General features: G+C 42.3%; 1 long non-coding RNA gene and 1 pseudogene across 1 annotated transcript; both read left to right on the forward strand.

Moving 5' to 3' along the window:
• The first annotated feature begins 2,371 nt into the window (after window positions 1-2,371).
• Window positions 2,372-2,753, forward strand: LOC103652080 (uncharacterized). The gene is made up of 3 exons (XR_002268388.1): window positions 2,372-2,499; window positions 2,574-2,649; window positions 2,734-2,753. It is a non-coding gene; the product is annotated as an uncharacterized lncRNA (long non-coding RNA).
• Window positions 2,754-4,624: 1,871 nt separating this feature from the next.
• LOC103652079 (uncharacterized) lies at window positions 4,625-16,815 on the forward strand (annotated as a pseudogene).
• Window positions 16,816-17,581: the final 766 nt, after the last annotated feature.

The following is a 17,581-nucleotide window of genomic DNA, read 5'->3' on the forward strand; positions in this document are numbered from 1 at the left end:
ACTAATTTTAGTTTTATCTCATGACTGGTTGCTCCTAGACTATATTTGCACGCAAGGTGATCTTGCTCTCATCGATTTCATCAAGGAAATCCCTTGTGAACCAAGGGTAGAAGTCGTTCTTATTGATGATGCCTTTGTTGAAAGGAAGTGGATGGAGTGTCTATTTCAGCTGAACGCGTATTTAGGTAACGAGGTAATCCATGCTTAGTTTTTATATTTGGCGACGTTGTTATGTATAAGTTTTTTTACTCATCCTGGTATTTTTAACCACAACTTACACATGGGGAGAAAACATTCCAGTGCTCTACATAGACATGCAGCTCATTAATCATATAAATATAAAGTACGGAAAATCTAGAGTTGCTAACAACCGATCTTATTACAATGTAACAATTAGGCATCAGAAGGGATAAGACCAATTAAACAGAAACTAAAAGAAGCGGGGTACAAAATAGAATACCGTAGATACAGCCGAAGATACATTGAAGTGTGTGTGGAAATGCATTTGCTGCAACAACTGATCGGCAGACAACACTGTGATCCAGTTTTTTGAACTGTATGTTACCTCGACTAGAGCGCTGTATCTCCGGTCCAGCTTTGTGGTCATGTGCACAGCGTCGGCATGGAACTGTGAGTTTTCTCCAACAAAGATCAGCGTCCGGCACTTGAGCTTCTTCAGCGATTCCGGTAAGTCATGCCGCCTGATGGACAGAGGCGTCAGCTTTTTATGTATCATTCAGATCCCCCATTTCTTTATCTGTTCAGGTCATGCACAGCAAGGGCTGGATATGTTCTTGTTACCTGCTAATTGCCTGAAGGAACCGCCAGACGTTAGCTCCCTGCCTCTCGTCAAGTAAATGTAGAGAAGAAGATTTATCATGTTTTTTATTTTACATGTTCAAGTTGCAGATAAGATAATAGTCATCCCAGTTCAACAACACCAGTAGAAAATAATGGAGATAAATACTAACACTTCTGCAGGCTTGGACAATCTCTGACTCAGGATCTTGCCCGTTACCACGAACGTCCTGCACGAAGCTACTATTTAGAATCTAAAAATTCTCCTCGACAGGCTTGGACAAGTATCCTCGACAAGCTTGGACAATCTCCTAGCAGCACCACTTGGAACCATTCTTTTCCTCTATACTTATATGTAGATCAAAGGGCAGCATAAACATAGCACTGCTAATATGATGTGCCTTTCTGGATGGGATGGGACGTAACGGCCGGAGCAGCAAGCCCAGTCCCGGGCGGATACATATAGTTAGGGCTAATATTAATTGTGTTTTTGGCTTGTCTCGGGCTGAGGATTACCCTCAATGATTGAAGCATATCTCTACTACTCTATAAGTTTGTATGCTACAGTTGTTTTTTGTTAGATCCGCACAATTTTTGATAGTCATCAACCTTCTTACTGCATGCATACTGAATGTAGGTTTTTGTCCCGCGAGAATGGAATCTCTATTTGTAGGCTTGTCTCATAACAAGCCAAAAACATCTGTGGCAACCGCAATAGTTCGAGAAGGTATTATAATTTTCATAGTCTGTCTAGATCAATTTATATTTTTTGTAATAATTACTAATTTTAGTTTTATCTCATGACTGGTTGCTCCTAGACTATATTTGCACGCAAGGTGATCTTGCTCTCATCGATTTTATCGAGGAAATCCCTTGTGAACCAAGGGTAGAAGTCGTTCTTATTGATGATGCCTTTGTTGAAAGGAAGTGGATGGAGTGTCTATTTCAGTCGAACACGTATTTAGGTAACGAGGTAATCCATGCTTAGTTTTTATATTTGGCGACGTTGTTATGTATAAGTTTTTTTACTCATCCTGGTATTTTTAACCACAACTTACACACTTGCAGGTTATAGACTGTTATATAAATTTGATAAAAGCTCAAAAGCATCTAAAGTGCCGATCTCGAGGACGCGTTCACATAGAAAATGCTTTCCAGTTCAATTTCCTGAAGTGAGATGGTGATCTTGAAATTAAAACAGAGGAGCTATATCCAATTAAAGACATGGCACACATATGTAGCGCTGAACGAAGGGTGTTACTTTACCTAGACCATGACATGGTACATATGAGTTTGCAGTCTGAACAGTTAGTGTTTATATGTATTTTATTCTTATGCAAGTATTTTTAACTGTTTTGTAGGTGTTTATTCCGATAAACATCCGAGAGACGCACTGGTACCTTGCCGTGATTCATGCAAGAAATATGGAGATACAAGTGCTCGATTCACTTGGTACTTCGCAAGACCGCAAAGACCTCACTGACTCTGTGAGTATGCACAAACTAAACAATTATGAATTCAATATTAACTTATCCGAATCTCTAATTTTGTTTTACAATATATAAAGATTAAAGGACTGCAAAGACAAATTGATATGATATCTCAACGTAAGGAGTTAAAAGACCACAGGTGGCCAGACCTCCAAGTTGCTTCTTGGCCGCTCAGAGAAATAGACATGGGATATGCAAAGCAGACAGATAGGTACACCCTAAAATCTTCTTTACCAATTTCTTCATTCATACTAATCTTTATGTTGGTATTAATGTATATTGTAGCTCTTCATGTGGCCTCTTTCTTTTGAACTATATCGAATACTGGACAGGGGATGAACTGTCTGACAGTTTTACCCAGGTATATTGTTACTACTACGACATATATGCACATCTACAGTCAGTGTTACATATATAATGCTAAATAATTTTTTCTTATTTGTAGGATGACATGTCACACTTTAGGAAAAAAATGGTTGCTATATTACTATCTTCAGACCTGAATAAGAGAAGAGGGTGTCTGTTATACAAAAATGAAAAAGAAGTTGACTCTGGAAGCCCATCAGATGTTGAGATATTAGAAAACCCAACAGATTCTAATAAGATGAAACTACTCCACATGCTTGATGATAGCGAAGTAGTGTATGAAGATGAGGAAGGCCCTATTACTCAAGCAGACTTGCAAAGGTGGTTTGTTGATGATTGGGATAAAAGAGCTCCTGTAAAAGTCTCTACCGATGGGTGCACCAATGACTTTCTAATGGTTGGTCTTTCTACAAAGGACATGCCAGTGACCAAAGCCGATTCAATAGATGTTTTATGTGATTATATCATGGCAATAAAAGACGATGCAATATTAGAGTAAGTGCTTATTGATTTATCTATTTTATGTATGTCAACTACTTAGATTCTTGATATAAACTTTCGTCATGCTACATTACAGGATGACATGGGTGCGAAGTTTCAATCCTTTTAAGATAGAAATATCTGTCAAAGACCTACAAAACATATTAACGATAAATCAAGATATGATTCTAAGATGTTTTGACATGGCTGTTCGACTGCTTGCTAATAAAGAGTCACGTAGGCCGAAAGAAGAAATCATAAATAATAGAAAACATTATATGGACATGCGTTTTTGGGTAAGTTTGTTTCCAATCATTAATGTATTAATATATAATATCTACATCTAATCCTCATGTGGACATGTATATATATTGTCCAGAGAATGGTTGGTTTTGGTAAACTTCCAAAGTACCATCAGGATCCAACAACAGAAGAGTTAGCCAAAACACTCGATTGTTGGCCATCAATGAATTATTATATCACGGGTTGTAGATATGTAAGTATATGTTTATTTCGAATGTATTTATAAAGGACAGTTCTGTTGTATGATCCTAATGACTGATATTTTGCAGGTTCTTATGCCATGGAAATTGAATGGATGTCACGCTCTTTTCGTAATAGATCATGTTAAAAAGCATGTGACTTTTATCGACTTTACACTGACTCAAGATTGGTGTAAACACATGCCATACAAGAGGTTCGCGGAAGCGATTATCATGGCCTCAAAAAAATATAAGATTGCTTACAGCAAGAAACGTTCTGGATGGGCGGAGGATATCTTTAAGTGGGAACATACAATTCAGACTGGTGTTCCAATTGACTTAAGAGGGTATTTTCTTCGTACCACTTTCTCAGCAGTTTAATTTTTTTATGATAATCATTGTATAAAACATAGTTGCCTAAACATTATTCTATAGGTTTAATACCAGCTACCTTGTTCTACAAGCTATGTCCATGGGGGAAATGACAGACGAATGAAATTTGTTGGGGTGAGTGTAGTATGTTCGTTTTATGTTCAAAACATACATTTCAGTTATCTCGTTCTACAAGATAATATGTTTTGTTCTCTTATGTCTTTGTATGTAGGATGCAAAGAATATTCGAAGGAACTTTGTGATTGATCTGTTAAGTTATAAAGACAATTCGTGTCGATATGCCATCCCTGCAAACATACAACAGAGACTCATCGATATCGCTAAAAAAGAGTAGTTGATTAGTGTACAATTGTCGACACATTTGTCTGTAATTAAAAATTCTAAATTAACTTTTTAGAAATAATTTGTGTGATATTGTTAATGTTTTCCACACGTATTTTGCATATTATAGTCATTGTCTTGGTTGAGTACTTAAAGTTATTATAATCTGCAGGCATATTTCATGCAAATCGATGGCACACTAAACAAATTAACAACAGTAAGTTGGTGCAGCTGATTCGAAGCTTTAAAGCATCACAATAGACGAGCAAAGCCTGCCCTTATGTTGCTGCTCGCATGGCTATTGTTTAAATTCTAATGCTGTAAGAAAACCTTTTGGATTTAGCTGTGTTCACATTGTATTTTTTTCAACACCTATTCAGCTGAGAGAGTACATTGATGATACGGAAGATTATATTAATATCCAGGTAATGTTGCCCCAAATTGATGCATACTGCCTTTTATGTTTCGACCAATCAGTTTCTAAATACACTTTATTTTTTTCTTTTGCTGTGCAGCTTGATAACCACCGTAATCAGTTGATTCAGGTATAATCTATAATAAACTGGACCTCATCATGTTACTCTTTGCTAGAGTAGAAATTTCAGTGTCACATTGATTTTAGACGGGTGTCAATTTTAGTCGTTTGATGTGTAATTAGTTGGTGCTGAATGTGCATTCCATATCATATCACTCAAGAATATTTGCACTCTTTTAGAATAAACATATTCATTTTTCGTTTGGTCCCTGCAGGTAGAGTTATTCTTGAGTTCTGGGACCGTCTGCCTGTCATTGTACTCGTTGGTTGCTGGAGTCTTTGGTATGAATATTCCATATACCTGAAATGACGGCCATGGATATATCTTCAAATGGGTAAGTGTCTACTCGCAATACGACACATATAATGATGTGTTGCTTAGTGTAACTTGTTCTCCCATGACAGATGGTTCTTGTATTAGGGCTTTTTTTGCCTTTGTGTTTGTCTCCATTGTTGTGTATGCGAGACACAAGGGTCCCGTGACAGATGGCCTGCATCGCAAAGATTCCGATGTATTGTACCATTTATTTGTTGTACACTTGGTACTGATATATATTATGTGAACTGTCATGTTAACATGTAAAGACTAATTTTCTGCCATCATTATTATGCAATCCCATTAAGTTGGTTTTGCTTTGAATGAGCTATCTATTGCAGTGCTGCCAACCTATGTTAGAGCAGAAAGATGCACACACCATTTTGTTCAATATGTACTGTGCGTGAATTAATGTTTATGTGATCTTGAAAGGGAAATGTGCCTTTGGGCCATTTCTAAGTATTTTGGTGATTGAGTGCCAACACAAGTGCTTAAATGTGAATTTATGCTCATGGATGGACAAAGTGCAAATCAAGAGTAAAGGTATGTTTCTAAGCCTTAGTACATTGGTTTTGTGTACTAATATACTTGTCTAAGTGTTAGAAATAGAAAGAAGAAGAAAAGAGAAGAGATGGCTGTGTACAGCCAAGAGGCTGTTTCGGTCTGGGGCACCGGACTGTCCGGTGGTGCACCGGACAGTGTCCGGTGCGCCAGGTTGCCTCGAGCGAAGTGGCCGCTCTCGGGAATTTGCCGACGGCGTACGGCTATAATTCACCGGACTGTCCGGTGTGCACCGGACTGTCCGGTGAGCCAACGGTCGGCCACACGATCTGCGCGCGACACGTGGCCGAGCCAACGGTCGGAAGGGGGCACCGGACTGTCCCGTGTGCACCGGACATGTCCGGTGCGCCAACGGCTCCCAGATCTGCAACGGTCGACTGCGCCGTTTAAGGAAAGAAATCGGGCACCAGACAGTGTCCGGTGTGCACCGGACTGTCCGGTGCGCCCGACGACAGAAGGCAAGGATGGCCTTCCAGATTTGTTCTCAACGGCTCCTAGCTGCCTTGGGGCTATAAAAGGGACCCCTAGGCGCATGGAGGAGAACACCAAGCAACCTTAGAGCATTCTTGATCATCCACACTCAGTCTTTGCGCATCCGTTTGTCATTCCCAGTGATTCGAGCTCCGTTCTAGTGAGAACTTTGAGATAGTCTTTTGAGCTCGATTCTTGGCCGTGTGTGTGCGCATTTTGCTGTGGATTTGTGTGTGTTGCTTCCCTCCCTTACTCCGTATTTCATTGTGAATCTCAAGTGTAAGGGCGAGAGACTCCAAGTTGTGGAGATTCCTCGCAAACGGGATATTGAAAGGAAAAGCATAACACTGTGGTATTCAAGTTGATCATTGGATCACTTGAGAGGAGTTGAGTGCAACTCTCGTCCGTTGGGACGCCACAACGTGGAGTAGGCAAGTTTTGTACTTGGCCGAACCACGGGATAAACCACTGTGTCTTCTCTGTGTTGATCTTTTGTGGTATTGTGTTTTGTTGAGACTCATCTCTAGCCACTTGGCATTAACTGTGCTAACGTTTAACCAAGTTTTGTGGCTTAAGTTTTTAAGTTTCACAGGATCACCTATTCACCCCCCCTCTAGGTGCTCTCAATTGGTATCAGAGCCATTCTCTTCAAGAAGGGACTAATCGCCCGAAGAGATGGATCCTAAGGGGAAGGGAATCGTGATCAACGACAAGGAGAAGGAGTCCTTCGTCAACGAGCCAAGGGATGACAAGTCCAATGACTCAGGCTCGGGCCACAGACGCAAAGACGGGAAGAAGAAGAAGACAAGGCGCATCAAGGAGATCGTCTACTACGACGATAGCGATGAGTCTACCTCTTCCCAAAAGGACGACGACAACGACTACAGGAAGACGGTCAATTCGAACTTTTCATTTGATTATTCTCGTATTCCACATAGTTCGAATTCGCATTTGCTTTCCATTTCTCTTGGCAAACCTCCACACTTCGATGGGGAAGACTACGGATTTTGGAGTCACAAAATGCGTAGTCACTTATTCTCTCTCCATCCAAGCATATGGGAAATTGTAGAGAATGGAATGAAATTTGATAGCTCGGATAGCCCTATGCTTATAAATGAACAAATCCATAGAAATGCACAAGCTACTACTGTTCTATTAGCATCTTTGTGCAGGGAAGAGTACAATAAGGTGAGCGGCCTGGACAACGCCAAGCAAATATGGGACACCCTCAAGATCTCTCACGAGGGGAACGACATCACCATGCTCACTAAAATGGAGTTGGTGGAGGGCGAGCTTGGACGATTCACAATAATAAGGGGAGAAGAGCCAACCCAAACTTACAACAGGCTGAAGACCCTTATCAACAAAATAAGGAGCTATGGAAGCACGCGATGGACGGACCACGACGTCGTCCACCTAATGCTAAGGTCCTTCACCGTTCTTGATCCTCATTTGGTGAACAATATTCGTGAAAATCCTAAGTACACCAAGATGTCGCCCGAAGAAGTTCTTGGAAAATTTGTAAGCGGGCGAATGATGATCAAGGAGGCAAGGTACGTGGACGACGCATTGAATGGTCCAATCCATGAGCCGCAACCCATTGCTCTCAAGGCAACAAGGAGCAAGGAGGCGCTACCAAGCAAGGTGGCGCAAGTTGAGGCGGCCGGGCTAAATAATGAGGAGATGGCCCTCATCATTAAGCGCTTCAAGACGGCGCTTAAAGGTTGCAAGGGACAGCCAAGCAAGACCAAGACAAAGGAGAAGCGCTCATGCTTCAAATGCGGTAAGCTTGGTCATTTTATTGCTAACTGTCCCGATAATGAAAGTGACCAGGAACAAGGGAGCAAGAGGGAGAATAAGAAGGCATACAAGAAGGCAAAGGGCGAGGCACATCTAGGAAAGGAGTGGGATTCGGATTGCTCTTCCTCCGACTCCGACAATGAAGGACTCGCCGCCACTGCCTTCAACAAGTCATCCCTCTTCCCCAACGAGCATCACACATGCCTTATGGCAAGGGAGAAGAAGGTGAGTACTCAAGACTCCACTTATGCTTCTTCTAGTGATAATGAGTCTAGTGATGATGATGACATAGATTATTCATGCTTGTTCAAGGGTTTACATAGATCTAAGATAGATAAAATTAATGAGTTGATTGATGCTTTGAATGATAAGAATAGATTACTAGAAAAACAAGAGGATCTTTTATATGAGGAGCATGATAAATTTGTTAGTTCACAAAATTCTCTTGCTCTAGAAATTAAAAGAAATGAAGTGCTTTCTAGTGAATTATCTTCTTGTCATGAAACCATTGCTACTTTAAAAGGTGTTAACAATGATTTAAATGCTAAACTAGAAGTGGCTAGTAAATCTAACTCTTGTGTAGAACATGTTATGGTTTGCACTAGGTTTAAAGATTTTAATGTTGATGCTTGTAGTGAACACCTAGTTTCAATTTCTAAATTGAATGATGAAGTGGCTAGTCTTAATGCCCAACTTAAGACTAGCAAAAGCGAATTTGATAAATTAAAATTTGCAAGGGATGCCTATACGATTGGTAGACATCCCTCAATTAAGGATGGACTTGGCTACAAAAGGGAAGCCAAGAACTTAACCAGCCATAAGGCTCCCATTCCCGCTAAGGAGAAAGGGAAGGCCCCTATGGCTACTAGTGCTAAAAAGAACCATGCCTTTTTGTATCATGATAGGAGACAAACTAGAAATGCTTATAAGAGTTATGATGCTTACGATGATTTTTCTCATGCTATGTTTGCTTCTAGTTCTTCATATGTGCATAATAAAAATGTTGGTAGAAGGAATGTTGTTCATAATATGCCTAGAAGAGATGTTGTTAATATTCCTAGGAAAGTTAATGAGCCTTCTAAAATATATCATGCTTTGAATGCTTCCTTTGCAATTTGTAGAAAGGATAGAAAGGTAATTGCTAGAAAGTTAGGGGCAAAATGCAAGGGTGATAAAACTTGCATTTGGGTCCCTAAGGAAATTGTGACTAACCTAGTAGGACCCAACAAGAGTTGGGTACCTAAGTCCCAAGCCTAAATTTGCCTTGCAGGTTTATGCATCCGGGGGTTCAAGCTGGATTATTGATAGCGGATGCACAAACCATATGACGGGGGAGAAGAAGATGTTCACCTCCTACGTCAAGAATAAGGATTCCCAAGATTCAGTTATATTCGGTGATGGGAATCAAGGCAAGGTAAAAGGGTTAGGTAAAATTGCAATTTCTAATGAGCACTCCATATCTAATGTGTTTTTAGTAGAGTCTCTTGGATATAATTTGCTATCTGTTAGTCAATTATGCAACATGGGGTATAACTGTCTATTTACAAATGTAGATGTGTCTGTCTTTAGAAGAAGTGATGGTTCACTAGCTTTTAAGGGTGTATTAGACGGCAAACTTTATTTAGTTGATTTTGCAAAAGAAGAGGCCGGTCTAGATGCATGCTTAATAGCTAAGACTAGCATGGGCTGGCTGTGGCATCGCCGCTTAGCACATGTGGGGATGAAGAACCTTCACAAGCTTCTAAAGGGAGAACACGTGATAGGTTTGACTAACGTGCAATTCGAAAAAGATAGACCTTGTGCAGCTTGTCAAGCAGGGAAACAGGTGGGAGGCTCTCATCACACCAAAAATGTGATGACAACATCAAGACCCCTGGAGCTGCTACATATGGACCTCTTCGGACCCGTCGCCTATCTGAGCATAGGAGGAAGTAAGTATGGTTTAGTTATTGTTGATGACTTTTCCCGCTTCACTTGGGTATTCTTTTTACAGGATAAGTCTGAAACCCAAGGGACCCTCAAGCGCTTCCTCAGGAGAGCTCAAAATGAGTTTGAGCTCAAGGTGAAGAAGATAAGGAGCGACAACGGGTCCGAGTTCAAGAACCTTCAAGTGGAGGAGTTCCTTGAGGAGGAAGGGATCAAGCACGAGTTCTCCGCTCCCTACACACCACAGCAAAATGGTGTAGTAGAGAGGAAGAACAGGACGCTAATCGATATGGCGAGGACGATGCTTGGAGAATTCAAGACCCCCGAGTGTTTCTGGTCGGAAGCCGTGAACACGGCTTGCCACGCCATCAACAGGGTCTACCTTCATCGCCTCCTCAAGAAGACTTCGTATGAGCTACTAACCGGTAACAAACCCAATGTATCTTACTTTCGTGTATTTGGGAGCAAGTGCTACATTCTAGTAAAGAAGGGTAGAAATTCTAAGTTTGCTCCCAAAGCTGTAGAAGGGTTTTTGTTAGGTTATGACTCAAATACAAAGGCGTATAGAGTCTTCAACAAATCATCGGGTTTGGTTGAAGTCTCTAGCGACGTTGTATTTGATGAGACTAATGGCTCTCCAAGAGAGCAAGTTGTTGATTGTAATGATGTAGATGAAGAAGATGTTCCAACGACCGCTATACGAACCATGGCGATTGGAGAAGTGCGGCCACAGGAACAAGATGAACGAGATCAACCTTCTTCCTCAACAACGGTGCTTCCCCCAACTCAAGACGATGAACAGGTTCATCATCAGGAGGCGTGTGATCAAGGGGGAGCACAAGATGATCATGTGATGGAGGAAGAAGCGCAACCGGCACCTCCAACCCAAGTTCGAGCGATGATTCAAAGGGATCATCCTGTCGATCAAATTCTGGGTGATATTAGCAAGGGAGTAACTACTCGATCTCGATTAGTTAATTTTTGTGAGCATTACTCCTTTGTCTCTTCTATTGAGCCTTTCAGGGTAGAAGAGGCCCTGCTAGATCCGGACTGGGTGTTGGCCATGCAGGAGGAACTCAACAACTTCAAGCGCAATGAAGTTTGGACACTGGTGCCTCGTCCCAAGCAAAACGTTGTGGGAACCAAGTGGGTGTTCCGCAACAAACAGGACGAGCACGGAGTGGTGACGAGGAACAAGGCTCGACTTGTGGCAAAAGGTTACGCCCAAGTCGCAGGTTTGGTCTTTGAGGAGACGTTTGCTCCTGTGGCTAGGCTAGAATCAATTCGTATCTTGCTAGCATATGCCGCTCACCATTCTTTCAGGTTGTACCAAATGGATGTGAAGAGCGCTTTCCTCAACGGGCCAATCAAGGAGGAGGTGTACGTGGAGCAACCCCCTGGCTTCGAGGATGAACGGTACCCCGACCACGTGTGTAAGCTCTCTAAGGCGCTCTATGGACTTAAGCAAGCCCCAAGAGCATGGTATGAATGCCTTAGAGACTTTTTACTTGCTAATGCTTTCAAGGTTGGGAAAGCCGATCCAACTCTGTTCACTAAGACATGTGATGGTGATTTGTTTGTGTGCCAAATTTATGTCGATGACATAATATTTGGTTCTACTAACCAAAAGTCTTGTGAAGAGTTTAGCAGGGTGATGACGCAGAAATTCGAGATGTCGATGATGGGCGAGTTGAACTACTTCCTTGGGTTCCAAGTGAAGCAACTCAAGGACGGCACCTTCATCTCCCAAACAAAGTACACGCAAGACTTGCTGAAGCGGTTTGGGATGAAGGACGCCAAGCCTGCAAAGACTCCGATGGAGACCGACGGACACACCGACCTCAACAAAGGAGGTAAGTCCGTTGATCAAAAAGCATACCGGTCAATGATAGGGTCTTTACTTTATTTATGTGCTAGTAGACCGGATATTATGCTTAGCGTATGCATGTGTGCTAGATTTCAATCCGATCCTAAGGAGTGTCACTTAGTGGCGGTGAAGCGAATTCTAAGATATTTGGTTGCTACGCCTTGCTTCGGGCTCTGGTATCCAAAAGGGTCTACCTTTGACTTGGTTGGATACTCAGATTCCGACTATGCTGGATGTAAGGTCGATAGGAAGAGTACATCGGGGACGTGCCAATTCTTAGGAAGGTCCCTGGTGTCGTGGAACTCTAAGAAACAAACTTCCGTTGCCCTATCCACCGCTGAGGCCGAGTATGTTGCCGCAGGACAGTGTTGCGCGCAACTACTTTGGATGAGGCAAACCCTCCGGGACTTTGGCTACAATCTGAGCAAAGTCCCACTCCTATGTGACAATGAGAGTGCTATTCGCATGGCGGAAAATCCTGTTGAGCACAGCCGCACAAAGCACATAGACATCCGGCATCACTTTTTGAGAGATCACCAGCAAAAGGGAGATATCGAAGTGTGTCATGTTAGCACCGAGAACCAGCTAGCCGATATCTTTACCAAGCCTCTAGATGAGAAGACCTTTTGCAGGTTGCGTAGTGAGCTAAATGTCTTAGATTCGCGGAACCTGGATTGATTTATAGCATACATGTGTTTATGCCTTGATCATGTTCCTTTTTGCATTTTGTTGTGGTGCTCAAATTGTACACACACTCCCTGGACCTCACAAGTCCGTTGCAAAGTGATGCACAGTTTTAGGGGGAGACGTGTTGCAACTTGACCCTTTGAGACTAACCATTTGTTTGAGTTTGATTGTTTTAGTCTCAAAGAAGGTTTGAAAGGGAAAGGTGGACTTGGACCGTGAAAGACTTCCACTGCACTCCGATGAAAAGAGTAATTTCTCCAAGTTCATTTTTTAACTCTTATTGCCTATTTGCTCTTAATTGAAGATTTTGGTGAGGCAATGGGGTTAAAGGGCCAAGATTGATCCCGTTTTGGTGCTTGATGCCAAAGGGGGAGAAAATAAAGGCCAAAGTGATAAATGGATCAGCTACCACTTGAGAGATTTTGAAAACAGTAGAATAGAGCTTTTGGTTTGTCAAATCTCTTTTGTTGTCTCTCTTGTCAAAAGTTGGCTTCTTGTGGGGAGAAGTATTGATTATGGGAAATGGGGGGAGTTTTTGGAATCTTGAATCAATTTTCTTTGGAAAACCTCTCTTTATGTCTCTACAAGTGGATTTGACTTAGAGATAGGATTTTGAGTTTGATTTGCAAAAACAAACCAAGTGGTAGCAAAGGATGATCCATATATGCCAAATTGAATCAAAATTAATTTGAGTTTTTATTTTGAAGCGATATTGCACTTGTTCTAGTTGCTTTATGTTGTGTTGGCATAAATCACCAAAAAGGGGGAGATTGAAAGGGAAATGTGCCTTTGGGCCATTTCTAAGTATTTTGGTGATTGAGTGCCAACACAAGTGCTTAAATGTGAATTTATGCTCATGGATGGACAAAGTGCAAATCAAGAGTAAAGGTATGTTTCTAAGCCTTAGTACATTGGTTTTGTGTACTAATATACTTGTCTAAGTGTTAGAAACAGAAAGAAGAAAAGAGAAGAGATGGCTGTGTACAGCCAAGAGGCTGTTTCGGTCTGGGGCACCGGACTGTCCGGTGGTGCACCGGACAGTGTCCGGTGCGCCAGGTTGCCTCGAGCGAAGTGGCCGCTCTCGGGAATTTGCCGACGGCGTACGGCTATAATTCACCGGACTGTCCGGTGAGCCAACGGTCGGCCGGGCCAACGGTCGGCCGCGCGATCTGCGCGCGACACGTGGCCGAGCCAACGGTCGGAAGGGGCACCGGACTGTCCGGTGTGCACCGGACATGTCCGGTGCGCCAACGGCTCCCAGATCTGCAATGGTCGACTGTGCCGTTTAAGGAAAGAAATCGGGCACCGGACAGTGTCCGGTGTGCACCGGACTGTCCGGTGCGCCCGACGACAGAAGGCAAGGATGGCCTTCCAGATTTGTTCTCAACGGCTCCTAGCTGCCTTGGGGCTATAAAAGGGACCCCTAGGCGCATGGAGGAGAACACCAAGCAACCTTAGAGCATTCTTGATCATCCACACTCAGTCTTTGCGCATCCGTTTGTCATTCCCAGTGATTCGAGCTCCGTTCTAGTGAGAACTTTGAGATAGTCTTTTGAGCTCGATTCTTGGCCGTGTGTGTGCGCATTTTGCTGTGGATTTGTGTGTGTTGCTTCCCTCCCTTACTCCGTATTTCATTGTGAATCTCAAGTGTAAGGGCGAGAGACTCCAAGTTGTGGAGATTCCTCGCAAACGGGATATTGAAAGGAAAAGCATAACACTGTGGTATTCAAGTTGATCATTGGATCACTTGAGAGGAGTTGAGTGCAACTCTCGTCCGTTGGGATGCCACAACATGGAGTAGGCAAGTTTTGTACTTGGCCGAACCACGGGATAAACCACTGTGTCTTCTCTGTGTTGATCTTTTGTGGTATTGTGTTTTGTTGAGACTCATCTCTAGCCACTTGGCATTAACTGTGCTAACGTTTAACCAAGTTTTGTGGCTTAAGTTTTTAAGTTTCACAGGATCACCTATTCACCCCCCCTCTAGGTGCTCTCAGATCTTTGCTCACTTTATCTGTCCAGGAGTGTTGTATTTGCCTATCGGCTTACGATGACAGTGCAGAGTTGCACGAACTACCCTGTGGGCACCATTTCCACTGCACCTGTATCGATAAGTGGCTTCACATCAATGCAACATGCCCCCTGTGGATAAGTGTCATCCATCCACCCCTCATCCATTGAACCAAACGAAAAATTGGCTCATCCCATCTTCACAACACATCTAACATGGATGGCTCCATCTCTAAATCTAAAACCATGGGTTGCCCCACCCCATCCAACTTTTCCTCAATCGAAGCTCACCCATTGTGGATAAGTGTCATGCCATATCTTGTGTCGTCTCATTTGCATGATGTAAACTATGGAATGGAGTTAGTTAGATAGATAATCTTTATGGAACACCTTGCCTAATAATTTGTCCTCTTTTAAGGTGATCGAACTCAGTGCTCAAGCTGGTGAATTGTGTACCCGGCGTGAGTATGCTCGATGGTTGGTAGCTGCGAGCAATTGCCTTTCAAGGTGCATATCTATTATTCCTTTGTATCAGTAGACCTCCCAAGTGTTTGTTGCAAATATGCAGTATGGTCCCATTTCTCTTTTGTCATATTTCATATTCTTCATACGTTTAAGGTCATTGCCTCTTGCTGTCAAATTTTCAGTTTTGCTCTCTTAGGTGATTATTCTGTTAACCACCTTATTCTCGTGGTTTCCATACAGGAACACTTTCTCAAAAGTGTATCTAGCAATGTATATTGATAATGTCACTGAACTTGCATTTGACGATGTCACACCTGAAGATCCTGATTTTCCATTCATACAAGGTGAGGCATGTCTCGAAGCTAAGTTTATGTATGGATTAGTGAATCATCATTGTGTAATGTTATGTCATTCATGTTCATTCCAATATACCCATAGGCCTAGCAGAAGCTGGATTGATTTCTAGCAAGCTTTCAAGATCTGATATGAATATCCCAGAAGATGTTCATGACAATCATATCTTGTTTTCCCCTGAGAGGTGATGATATTTCAATTGTATGTGCCTCTCTCATACGCTCTATCAAACTCCTAATCAGTTGTCTTCCCTTCAGTCCTTTGTCACGTCAAGACCTTGTGAGTTGGAAAATGGCCCTGGATAAGAGACAACTGCCTGAAGTTGACAGAAATGTAAGAAATAGAAAATATTTTTTTTCATCTAAAATTTTATGATTTCTATCTTGACATCAGCTGTCTATGCTTACATTAATGTGCTCTCTCTCTCTCTCTCTCTCTCTCTGGGCAGTGTTTGTTCAAACTATCTGGCTACATAGACATCGATAAGATAAACACAGCTGCCTGGCCAGCTTTGGCTGCAGACTTGGATGCTGGAGACCAGAGCATTACAGCTCTTGCCTTTGGTAAGCTCTTTGTATAATTGATCTTCCTGGTGTGGATTCAGAGTCATCGCTAAAGCTCTTCTCTTGAAGGTTTCACAAGACTTTTCCAACCGAACAAACCTGTGACAAAGGGACAAGCTGCCCTAGCATTTTCAGCTGGTGATTCTGGCGAAGTGGTTCTGGAGGAGCTTGCCCGTATCGAGGCAGAGAAAATAGCTGAAGCAGCTGTAAATGCACATGCTGCATTGGTTGCTCAGATCGAGAAAGATCTTAATGCAAGTTTTGAAACGGAGCTTAAGGAGGAAAGAGAAAGGGTAGAGACCCTTGAAAAAGTAGCTGAAGAAGCTAGGGTGGAGCTAGATAGGTTGAGGGCAGAAAGAGAGGAAGAGAAGAACATTCTGGTCAGGGCAGAGCTGCTGTTGAGTCTGAAATGGAAGTTCTGTTGAAGTTGAGGAGTGAGGTAGAGGAACAGCCGCAGAACGTACTGAGCAAGAAGGTGGAGGTGTCGTTCGAGAAGAGTAGGATTGAGAAACTCCAAAAGGAAATTGAGAGTGATAACTCGGCTGTTGTGCAACTTCAGTATGAGCTTGAAGTGGAGAGGAAGGCGTTATCTATGGCAAGGTAAGAAGAATTCTTGACATTTGAGATTTGATCATTTTGTGCATATTATTTCATTGTGCATGATGTTATTGTGCTCTTTATCTTAACCAGGGCTTGGGCAGAGGAGGAAGCCAAAAAGGCCCGGGAGCATGCACGCGCCCTTGAGGAGGCCCAGAACCAATGGGAGCATCAAGGAATCAGAGTTGTTGTCGAAGGAGAACTGAAGGATGACGCCTCAGCTGGGGTGACATGGGCTAACGCTGGCAAAGAACACGCAGTCGACGAGTCTATCAACCAGGCGGAAGCTCTGCTGGAAGCTCAAGACAATGTCTGGTGAGATGGAGGTGCGGTCTCGGGGTGCGGTCTCGAGGTGCGGTCTAGAGTTCAAACCCAATAGAAACCATGAAACAAGTAGTTGCATTGTTACTTGTGTCCTTTTGAGTGATCCGGACGTTTTCCTGCTTGGTTAATGATGACAATATGTCTTGCATGGTTTCTTATGGCAAGAAATTTCCGATTTTGACCATTATTTATAGCAGCAACATAGCTGATGAAAGGAACTAATAGATGATGGATGCTTCGGGCATGTAGTCTGTGAGGTGTTGTCATTTGCATGCAGAGTAGCGTTTACTGTGTCTCTTGCAGTGTACTGTTGTCGAGAACATGGATAACTTGGAGGCGAAAAGGGATGAAGTCTGAATAACAGGAAGATAATGGAATTCAGTTGGGAAGTTTTGTCCTTATGCCTTCACTAATTGAGTAGGTTCCAACGCGAGTAGAACCCGACTAGGTGAGTGCTCATGCGTTGCAACAGGGACATATAATATCACGGTAACTTATGTATTATATGTCTCCGTTGCAACGCACGGGCACTCACCTAGTCCATCAATTAAAACAATTCATTATTAGATGCTAAATCTATTAGAGAGTAAATGATTTTTTTAAAAACAACAATATTAATGGTATAAAATATAATTAATCTTTTTAATGAATTACAATTTAAAGCAAGTGTTTGGTGCATTTATTTTTGAAGCATGATTTTTTGTTCTTAAAGTGCAAGGATTTTATTTTGTTTTATTATTTATTCTTTCGTGAAGCCCAATTCATTAAACAATAA

The sequence above is a fragment of the Zea mays genome, chromosome 3 (assembly GCF_902167145.1).
Source record: "Zea mays cultivar B73 chromosome 3, Zm-B73-REFERENCE-NAM-5.0, whole genome shotgun sequence".
NCBI classification, from domain to species: Eukaryota; Viridiplantae; Streptophyta; class Magnoliopsida; order Poales; family Poaceae; genus Zea; species Zea mays.